This window comes from Uranotaenia lowii, chromosome 2, assembly GCF_029784155.1.
Source record: "Uranotaenia lowii strain MFRU-FL chromosome 2, ASM2978415v1, whole genome shotgun sequence".
Taxonomy (NCBI): domain Eukaryota; kingdom Metazoa; phylum Arthropoda; class Insecta; order Diptera; family Culicidae; genus Uranotaenia; species Uranotaenia lowii.
This window is the reverse complement of record NC_073692.1, coordinates 154,524,531-154,536,923: the sequence shown is the minus strand read 5'-3', so window position 1 is coordinate 154,536,923 and position 12,393 is coordinate 154,524,531.

Genomic DNA, 12,393 nt, shown 5'->3' with positions numbered 1-12,393 from the left:
ACAGTACCAAAAATGCACAAAACCATTTTCTTACTCATTACCATTACATAAACTAAGAAATTTCACTAATACGCTTCAAAATTTATCCGAATCAAATTTTCAAATCAGTATTGTTTTCGGTATGTTTTTATTAAATACCGTAAAACGGGGAAAGGTTGATCACTTTTTTCAATGTTTTTCGACTATTTTTTCTGTTAAGGGGAATGTGGCATGTTTCATATTTTCGAAACAAAACTGGACTCCTATGAACGTGAAACATGGTTGTAGAAATTTATTAGACTACTTTAAATTTGATTTAAAAATCGATTCCGTTCTTGTTTACAATTCTTTGGGGTAACATTAAGCAGTCTCTATTTTGACGGGTTTAACGAGTTTTCTTGATCAATACGGATACAAAACACCTTCATAATATTCACAAATGCTAGTTTATCAATTGCTAGCGCAGTTCAGAACAAACTCAAATGATATTGATTAATTCATAAACTCTACAAAATTAAAAAACACACAAACAGCCACCAAGGCTCAAAGATACTAAATTTGAAAATTTTGGTCCAGTGAATTCTGAGATATACAATGCTGAATTTCGTTGTTTCTTAATTAAGATTTTTTCGCAGTTAAACGCCGAAAAACAATTAAAATTTAAAAAGCGAGTTTGGCTCTTTAAAACTTTATTGTATGAGCCGTTTCTAATAAAGAATTAAAAAAAAAACAATAAAAATCGAAAGATGGACATTTATGCTGCATAAATTAAGGGGCTAAATTTTCTAACATCACTTATAAAATTTTGACAACATAAAAAATGAAATTTTGCCTTCATTCAATTATCTAGGCCTACGCACTATTCTCCTTTAATGTTTTCCTTCAAAATTTACCAATTGATAGGATGTCTAGCCTTTTGTCCTTGAAAAATGTTCCCTTTTTTAAATATCAAAAATTTAACTCAAAATACAACAGAAACAATACATTTTCTAAGGAAAAGTTGAACTCTCACATAAATTAACCTGCTGCTTTTAAACGCTTTTATTTCATTAGAAAGGGCATTTGTTTGTGAGCCTTCGAAAAAATATATATTTCAAGATTTTGAAATAACATTTTTACTTACATTTGAAATTTTCAAAAACAAAACAAGTTTATCCCAATTTGAAACTCAACTAATAGGTTTTTAAACGTAGAAAAAAGTTTTGAAATATTTTAACTTTAGACTTAGTTAGTAACGATTATGTGGAAAAATTTCACGTTGATCAATGTTACCCCTTTTTACGGTAATTCAAAATGATGATCCTTATTCTGATCCAGAAAATTGAAGCCAATATTTTCGGAACACGAAAAAACGAATGTGAATTAAAATTGGGAATAAGCCATAAGAATCATTGCACAGAAATAGAATAGGTACATAAAATAAAACAGCAGATTTTGAAAAAAAAAATTAAATCGTTAAATTCTTAAATTTGAAATCATGTTAAATCTCGATATGAAATGTGAATTTTCGATAAGGAAAAAATATCCATTTTGAACTTAAAAGATTTATTCAAAGCACACAGATGATGATTGAATTTAAAAAGGGAAATATTTAATTTTATTCCAAGAGCATAATCATGTTTATATTGTGCATTAACATTAAGCTGGCTATCTCGAATCATTTTTCGATCTTTCCATAGATTCATAAAAAAAAGTCATGATCGATTAAAAAATAATTTTTTAAAAATAATAAATTAAACAATTTTATATCTTCAAGCACAGTTTAAATTTAAATTTTCAAGCTTTAAATATTTGTCGCCGTCAATTGAAATATTGGGTCCTGAAATGGACGAAAGCAAGAAACTATGTGTTTCTTATTGAAAGTTTAGATTACTAGGCTAGATTTATATGTTCTGGAAACATAAACTTCTAAATTATTCCAGAACACAAAAATTCAGAGTTAATAAACAAACACAAACCTATTAGAAATATTTCAAATAATTGTATTAGTTTCACTATAAATTTCAGTAAATTTATTTGAAAATAAAACTTGCTCAATTTGTTTGAAAATTAAAATAAAAAAATAATTCAATTTATCGGCTTAATTTATGTTCTTTTTGTGAAGACATTTAAAGATACTGAAAAAAAAATTTGTTTCATGAGGAAGAAATTGATGACATGTGATGAAAATGCTTCTTATCAATTCGACTCGCTCATTTTAAATATCCGTTCATTTTTTCTAACTTTTCACCCGCCAATAATTTCCACAATCCTTAAATGCTCTTACTTAAAGCACATATCTTTTACCATTGGATCGATAAATTAAATGAACAAACAATACTGACGGTGATTAAACTCATCATAATTTGAAACATAATACCTATAAAGATTAAAAACATAAATTTTTCACATTTTTAATAGAATTTTTTTCGGAAAAAAAACTTCTTATCATTTTAAAAACTCATTTATAGAATTTGATGGATATTTCAAGAGAAAACATTTAGGTGTGCTAAGGATGAATTTGGTAGATTTTGGCATCCTGACCTCGAATATTTTGTCAGATTTGTCAATTACATCTCGTTTTGATAATACGTAGTTCTTAAGTTTAAAAAATATTCAATTTTCGGTTAAATCAATCATTGATAGCTGATTAACTAACAAACCTGCTACTGAACTGAACAAAAAAACTGATTTTGAATATATTCAATTTAAGAATAATGTCTTGATGATGATGATGATGTAAGTATAAAAAAAAATAATATTCTACAGTTTTGTTTGTAAATTTTTAACGACAAATATTTCCTACATTACTGAAGAAAGTTTAAAACAAAGGTTTTATTTCATTTAACAAATTTGTTAAAATCTGTAAAACGATTTCATTTTGCTTTGAAAAATGTCTAAAGTTCAGTTTAGTTGAAACTTCATCAAAAATTCGTTGAAAATAATTATTTAACAGAATTGTGAAAAGTAAACTAATCGGTATCGATTTTCGAAAAGGGCATATGCTTCAATAGTAAACAAACTGAGTTGCTAGCATAAACGTATTAAACATTCTATTTAACATCCGAAAAAAGGTCCTCTTTTTTATTTTTATTTAATTTTAGTGTTGTTAAGTTTGATTTTTAAATAAGTCGAATAGATTTTTTATGAATATGTAATCCCGATGCCCTTTCGCCCCCTTCATCTCACGAATGAAAAGTTTTTTTTGTTTTCATCTGTCAAGTTTTTTTCCCCCTCCAAAACGCGAACAAAAAGGCCAATAGTAATTTCGGAATCTAGAAAGAGCATTCTGATGTTTTCAAGTCATTTTCGGCTAAAAAACGCTAAAAATAGAGATTTATACATGGTTATGTGCTAAGAAGTGCAAATATATTGAGTTAAATTACTTGCAGCTGCTTTCAAGCCGGAAATAGCTCAAAAATTACTTATTTGATGAGTGATCCAAAAGATGAACTGTCATTCTGGATTAGAAAAAGGCGCTCACATTTTGGCGAATAGAAAAAAAGGAGAAAACGAAAGGGCCAATAATCCAATTTATTTATTTTTAGGATAACAATCACAGAAAACCTCGCGAAATGAAATAATACATTTTTTTCAAGAAGTTAAATGATTAGATACAGCGAATTGGCACGTCTATTTCGTGAGGGAAATGATTAGATACAGCGAAATAGACGCGCCAAATGCAAACAAATCTAGTTACTGTCATAAACGTATTAAACTTTCTATTTTGCATCGAAAAATATGATCTTTTTTATTTTATTTTTAAATTCTAGTGTTTTTAAATTGGTTTTGTTTAAAAAGGCGAATAAATCTTTTATAAGTGTGCAATAACGATGCTCATTGCGCCATCTTCATCCCGGGGCGAAAAGTAATTTTTGTTTATTTTCATTTGGCGAGGTTTTTTTCCCTCCAAATTTCATCGCGCGAAAAAAAGCCAATAGTAATTTCGGGATCGAAAAGGACCTTCTTATATTTTCGTATAAATTTATCAAGGCAATAGAACGTGAATAATAGTGTTTTTTTAATGGTTATGTGTTAAAATGTGCAAATACGTTCAGTGAGATTACTTTTAGCTGGCGAACAGTCATTCTGGATTTGAAAAGGGCGCTCGCATTTTAACGAATAGACAAAATAAGAAGACAAAAGGGCCAAAAAACCAATTTATTCATTTTTCAGGTAACAATCAAGAAAAACTTTCATTCACCTATTATAGCTGAATGAAGTTGTGTTTATTTTTAAGCAGTTTAGGTACTTAGTTACAGTGAAATAGGCAATTGATTATATTTTCTTTGTCTCCTGAGCCGATGTCCGCGAGTTCGAGCCCAAGAGTAAACATCGAACACAGTTGTACCGGATAAGTTTTTCAATAACGATCCGCCAACTGTAACGTTGATAAAGTCGCGAATGCCATAAAGATGGTAAAACGACTATAATCGAAACAAAAAAAAAATTATATTTTCTGAAACTTTAAATACGTTTTTCTCTAAACAGAGGGGTTGGCTATTGGCTCTTTTCAAAAAATCGATACAAAAACAAAAAATTCCCACAACCTTTTTCGCAGCAGTTAATTTTATTTGCGGTCTTGAGGAAAGTTTATGAAAAAGTAAATTTTAATTTTTTTTGTTATGTTTCAAGGTTTAGTCAAAAAATTGCTAAATTTTTTTAAAAAAATTACCTATATTGAAAAGTTTAAGGACACCTTAATTAGTCAGAAAAAGCGCTTCAAAAATTGTGTATTTTTTGTCCTTGTGTAATTTATCAAAATCTTTTTAAAATTGGAGTTGAATATTTAGAATAACATAAACACAAAATAAAATACAGGCTGAAATTAGTTTCTTGAAGAATATTTCAAATCATCATAAAATTTGTAATGATCTTAAAGATTATTTTTAATTATCAAAGGGATTAGTAATAAAGTGAAGAATGGACATACTTTTTTTTAATTTGAATGAACATACACTTCTTTAAAAAAAACAATTTTATAGATGAGGAAGGGTTTTTGTGAATCAAGATATACAAGTGGTTTATCAAGTTGCAGATCGAAATTGACAATTAAAAACAATTTTCAATTCGTAAACGTCATGCAGTGTCGTAGAATAAAATGTCTTAGGCCTAGAATGACATGGAACTAAATAACGCCGGAAGTGAGCCAATTATCTGACATGTTTGTTAACACTTATTATTAAACACATTTTTGGATAAGGTAGTTCTACGGTAAATTAATTTCTTGTACTAAAAATTTTACTTGGAAAAATCTTATGAAAGGAAAGGAGGCTTTACCCCTAAACACCCCCCCCCCTTCCCCCCCTGTTCGCACGGCCTTGATAAGTAAGGTATTATGCATAAATATTGGAATCAACAACTTCTTGAATTGTTTTGATATTTGTTTTCGGTATGGGCTATGAAATACTTTAAAAAAACAGACGAAAAACATTTTTTTTCTTAATTATGAATCACAATTCATGTCTCATAATTTTCTCAATATAAATTGGGTAATATTCATCACACATTCGTGGTTTTTTTTAAAGGAAAAGGCCTCATTGAAGTTAGGAAATACCCATAAACCCTTTACGTGTATAACATAACTTTGTTTTTATGTCTGAGCATAATGGTTTTGCTGTTTGTTTCGCAATGGTAAGCAATCGGGCTCGATTTACTCGACCACGACCCAATTAGGTTTATCACTATGAACTTGAAAATGCACAAAAGTAATGACGAAAAATTACCAAAAACACCCACGACAAAAAAAAACTTCGTTACAAGTTGTAGCCCTTCACTATGCGGTAACGGTAATAAACAACTATTTATAGCGACCTTCGAAAAAACCCTTCAGCCAAACAACCATCAGTAGTGGAATTTCAATCGAATGAATGAATGAATCGAATACGATGATGATGGTTCTTGTACACATCGTTTTTACTATATCTGTCATCAAAAGTTGACGCACTCGATATGGCTTTGATTTGCCTAATCACGTACTTATTATAGGCATTGGATGCGAGAGAGGAGGGCCCCATCATAAGCCATTAGATTGTTGGTTGTCCCTCGAAACTTGTTGAGCATAAATCAACGCATTAGTGCTAATTTTCAGTCTATTAGGTTAAGGTAACCCGTGACAACTGGTTCGATTCGGCCTTCTTTTTATGAAGATGTTACCGCCTGAATGGGTCAGCAGCCGCCCTTAGCAAACAGCTCCAGTCTGTAGGTAAGCTTTATTTATTGGCAGAAAGCATAAAATTTGGTATTCCCAAAGTGTTTCCAAAATTGGGACACATTCCACCTCACCGCATTATTAATCAGGGATCGTAAATTAAATTACTTAAGCTTCTGTGGACGTTACTGTTGAGTGGAAAAGTAGAGATTCCAAACCCAAACCATTAAGAAGTTTTTTTAGCTTTGAATCAACTGTGTAAAATTAAATTTGCTCCAGAACTTTTTGTGAAATGACATCATTCGAATGAAAACACGTTAAATTGTTCCGACATCTTTTATCAGAAAATTGAAAAACATTTGACTGACAGTTGTGAGACATCTCGTGTACTTTGGATGTACAGCGCACGACTAGTTAATAGAATAACAGCCAACCATTCGTCTCAATTTATCTCGATTGATGTGCTGGGCAGCATACCACTTATGGTATCATTATCATTATACCAGCTTGCCCCAGTCATCGTGGGGAGAGCAAAACGAGATGAAGACATTTGGGCACGCTTTTCAATTAGGGGCGGCGAATCATCGTTTGAGGCAAAGTATTTTGATGACATTAGAAGTTAGGAATAAGTAAATATACATATGTATGTATTTTTTAAAGCTATCTAATTTACTTGAATTGAGTATTTTGGAAAATAAAATTATTGTTTTAGTATGTATCAAGTGTTTGATTATTCGGTCTAATTTAACGACGTGAATGAATTTTGCAACCGGTTTTTCCTTTATTTTAATTTAAGTTATTGCTTGTTTTATGAGGAGATAACAACAACACTCTCCTACAAAGTTTTCAGCGGAAATTTACTGCAAGGAATACATCAATACTACATAGAGTAAAAGAAAAACAGCGGGAAGAAAAACTTTTAAAGACTTTTTACACATTCTAAAGTTTTTCGAAACGTTTATAAACTAAAATGACACCATACAAAGAAAGTTTCCCTTGTATGGCGACCGTTATAAATAAATTAAAATCGTTTCGAAACATGGCCACTTTTTTAATGTTCATTCAACTATCAAATTCAAAATTTTTTTCTTTAAAATGGCTCTTAAGCTTTAACGGTTTTTGAAAGAGTTTTTTTTAAGGATTATGAAATTAAAAAGCCAAATACTGAATGACTTGTCTTGTATATTGTGTTTAAAAATCTAAATTCAAAAATTTCCGTCGCGTTCAAATGGAGTTGTTTGGTTTGATAATTGTTTGGATTGAACGTATTTTAGAGGACTAGCCATGGGCGTAGGGAGGGGGAGGTTTTGGGGGTTAAACCCCCTTTTCCTCCCTCAAGAGTGTGTACTCTACTCTCAAAATTTTTAATTCTAAATCAATTTTTGAAGGTTGAGTAAGGTTATTCAAGAGTAACAATTTTGACTCAGAACCTATACCTACCAAAATCTCGAAAACTAATCCCAGGTTCAGAACTCCACAAATCAAATCAACAAGTGGATACAAATTCATTTTTGAATATTAAATTTTAAAGAAAATTAATCTCATTCCAGTATTTCTGATTCCCTATTATCAAAATCGAAAATGTTTTTCTGTTTTCATATTTCGAATCTTTATCTAGTTCATTATATTTGATTTTCGGTTCAAACCATAATTGGAAAATTAAATTTTAAAGGTGTTTTGATATCGTCCTTTGTTTTGCACTTCACTCAAAATTTTATCAATGATATTTAAACTCATAGACATTCAAATAATTATTATTCGAATATGAAAAAACTGAAAGAAATCATTCTGAATTTTTGTTTCATATTCAGATTCGAAGTTCTTAAACTTTATTCTTATGCAGAATTCAAACATTATAAAACTTCGCAATGGCGATCCATAATTTAAAACTCAAAATAAGATTCATAATGCGAAATTCATATTTTGATTCAAATTCGCATGTCAGATTGAAAATTAAAAAAATTAAATTATGGATTATGTTTGCAACTCGAAATTAAAATACAAGATTTATGATTGATGATGATTGATGATTGATGATGATAATTGATCAGGTTTTAGAATATACAGTACCGTTCATAATTGTATAGAAATTGGAAGCACGCGCACTGTCACTTCGACTTTCAACTTCCATAACTTTTCACTGTGATAATATTTTTTGATCTGCGTAAGATAGATCAACTATCACACTATAATATTGCAAAATTTGAGCTCTCTAAAACGTGTGTGGCTTGAGATACAGTAATTCTACGAAAATTGGACTTTTTGGATTTTTACCATTCAAACTACAATATCTCAAAAACTACGCTACGCTATTTATTGAAATTTTGCAGAGTGATTGTTGGAATATAAAGTTGAAATGTATGAAGTTTTTGAAAGTTCTATCGATGGGATCAAAAGTTACGCGAGATCAGGCATCATGGCATCAGGCATCAGGCATGAACCTAAAAATGCGATTTCTATAGAATTTTTGACGAATGTTTCTATAAAAAAAATCATATGTTATGTTCAACAACCAGTTAATCTTTTTTTAATCATAAACTCAAAACAATATCGTGAGATACTGATTTCAAAACACAAATGGATCATTTATCCCATTTTTTCCCTTCTTTATTGCTTCTGTGAGACATTTTTTGACTGATTTGTGAATGAAAAAGATACGGTTCTCATGAATCGTCCAAAATTCTATAGTAAACGCATGTTTAGGTTCATGCCTGAAATATTGTACCTCGCGTAACTTTTGATCCAATCGATAGAACTTTTCAAAAATTTCAGACATGCTAACTTTATATTTCAACAATCACTCTGCAAAATTTCAATGAAAAACGTAGCGTAGTTTCTGACATATTGCAGTTTGAATGGTAAAAGCAAAAAAAAGTCCGATTTTCGTAGAATTACTGTATCTCAGGCTACACACATTCTAGAAAGCATTTTGCAATATTATAGTGTGATAGTTGATCTATCTTACGCAAAAAATTTGATCAATGAATATCATCAGAGTAAAAAGTTGTGGAAGTTCAAAATCGAAGTGACAGTGCGCGTGCTTCCAATTTCTATACAATTATGAACGGTACTGTACATATTAAAATGGAAAGAGCTCACCAATTTTCTGTTTTAGCCCGAGATGCTTCTGGTAACCATGAGAGATAAAGGACACAATACTGCCAATTCAGATCTTTAACGAATCCATCAATGCACGTGATACTTATCTGTCGATTAAATGTCCATTCGTGTATAAAGGCTGCTTCTTTACCCACACCTTGAAAATTAGAATTCTCTGGACACGATGCCCAGTCCATTTCATGAATCTAGTTCCAACTTTGAATACTTTTTTATTTTTGCTTTATTTCTAGAAAATTATTCACACTTCATTTTTTCTATTGAAGAATGAATTTCAGCTCCCAAAAGCACTTCTGTCACCTACGGCATAGCCTACCGAGTCAATAAGCTAAAATATCTTAAATTTGATACAATGCAATTTGGCAAAAGGTAATTGTAACTAAAAACGGATTACTGTCACTAAATAAATAACAATTACAATAAAACATTGTAAATTTTTAAAATTAAAAAATATGTTTGACACATCTGTACTTTCATCCCATATTTGGCAATGTTTTCCGATAGGTTTTTTTTGGTTATTTCATGCCATTGGCTTTTAAAGTGATTTCCACAATTATTTGAGCGCTGAGAACTTTCGGGCGGACTCTAGTTTTAATTATAAGGAATTTGAAGGGCCTCAGGAAGACAGATCATATCAAACTATTGATTCAAAATCGTTAAAATTTTTATCGAACCACATTCACATCATTGTAAAATTTTCACTTTTAGAGTAACTTCAACTATTTGTTTGTTAAATCTAGTTTTTAAAACATTGATGATTCATAAAAGTTATTGAATTAAGAAAATATTTCAAATTTGTTATTTTTGCTTCACTACTATAGAAAATTGTGTAATTATGAAAAATAAACTGAAAATTAGCTTAGAATTTACAGTTGACTAGTTTTCAACCCATTTAACTAGATTTTAACCAGATCGTTTTGGTTTTGTTGAATCTCTCAACTATTTTAGTTTTGAACGAAAAAGGTGCAATGGTTACAAACAACCACATTCATTTTCATCCTGTTCATAAATGGCTTTCCCGATACTCTGAGCAAATAAACATCTAATCTGTGTTATGAATATTTAACTTAATATTATATTTTCGATTTTTAACTTTGTATGACTTAGAAAGGTTTAATTTTCAGATTAAACTCGAAAGAGTTGAGGAGGTCCGTACCTATAAAAATCAGTAAAATATATGTAAAGTACGTTAAATTATTAATCATTTACATTCTTAGTGCTTTTAATGAATTCAATTTGAAACGCGTACCAAAGTTTTCAGGCAGCAAGGTAAACTTGAAAACATTCGAAATGGGCCGCGATTTTTTTTAAATTTGGAAACCATCAAATTGACTGAATGTCTATTTTTTAGCATATTGTACTTTTGAGGAAAATATATTTAATATTAGTAATCCCATGAAATGTAATAAAACAAAAAATTCGAAAAATGCATATATCATTGAAGGAATTTCACCCAGTATATATTGTATTTTAAATTAAAAGTTTAATTTTTTTGTGTGCTCATAAAAATTTTAAAAACATGTTAAAAATGCATGGAACAAAAACTACCTTCTAAGATGAATTTGTACTTGCATAAATTGTAAATTTTTTAGCGTATTCAAAAACCTGTTTTTTTTTGTATTCCTTAAATATTAAAGAAAAATTATAGTCTGCGAGCAAATTTCATTTCAAAAACTTGGTCCACCTGTTGAAAATTTTGGCCATCCATGCTCTAATATGTGTTGTGACTTGTGAGTCTACTTGCTTGAATAATTCTACTGAATCATAGCAATCTCATATCGTGGTTGAATTAAAGGGAATCATTCGCAGGTTTTGATTCAGTATTTTTTTAAATTTCATAGCATCGATTGTTGTTACCGTAATCCGGGGTAATTTTGATCACTCTTTTCAATATATTTCGATTATTTTTTCTGCTAAGGGGAAAGTGGCATATTTTTAAAACCAGTACTGGACTTCTATAAACTTAAAACATGGATGCAGAAATGTATTATACCTCTTTAGATTTGATTTAAAACCGCTTAAATCTCTGTTTAGAATTTGATGCTTTGAGGTGACATTGATCAGTCTCTATTCTGACGGTTTTAACGAGTTTTCTTGGTCATAAAGGATAAAAAACACCTTCATAATATTTACAAATGCAAGTTAATCAATTTAACCTTGATTTTTAACGTTTTATTTTAAAAATATTTACAATCGATAAAAGAACTATGATGCTGCCTACATTTAGGAGCAAAAATAATTATAATTACTCAATAGTATAAGCTTCAAAATACAAATGAAATTTTACCTTCACACATTCCCCTAGGCCCTCCCACTATTTCCATTTTCATTTTTTCTTAAAAGTTAACGATTTGATAGGGTTCCTATCCATTTGTCCAATACGGGCTTACACTTGGAAAATGTCCTTATTTTTTTTATATCAAAAATTTATCATTAAATGACTATAAAGATATCACTATAACTGTTCATATACAAAGAAAAAAAGTTGTTTTTTCACATTAAACAACCCGTTTGCTTTTGAAAGCTTTTTGGAATCATCAGGAGAGCTGTTTGTTTGCGAGCCTTGAATAAATAGATATTTTAAGATGTTGAGATTAGATTTTTTACTAACAGAAAACAAATTCCAAATTCAACCAAATATTGCCGATTTGACACTCAATTAATAGGCTTTCAAACGTAGAAAATAGTTTTCAAGAATTCAAACTATAGACTGAGTTATTGAAGATAATGTGGAAAGGTTTATTGTTGCTCAAATTTACCCCGATGATCAAAGTTACCCCGTTATACGGTACCTATGAATTACTATCAATGTACTGTACAATTTAATTTGATTGCAGTATGTCATCAATCATGCTCATGCTTTTTATGCGCCGTACTGTACAACATTGTTATTTGTTAAATTATTTAATAATGCAAACATTTCTGTTGTAGTAAAGTAACCATAACTTCTTTCACAATTTTCAACAAATTCTGTGGAATAGCCAATCAAAATCATCACATTTTCAAAGGTTATGGAAAGTATCCTTTGTAACTTTTTCGAAAAATTCATGATATTTACGGCTCATGTTCTTCCTTTCTGTGATTCCTCATGTTTCTCTAATACTTTCATTACCTTTGAAAATGTGATAACTTGCAGGTACGAAGATGCACCAAGACGAACTCAGATC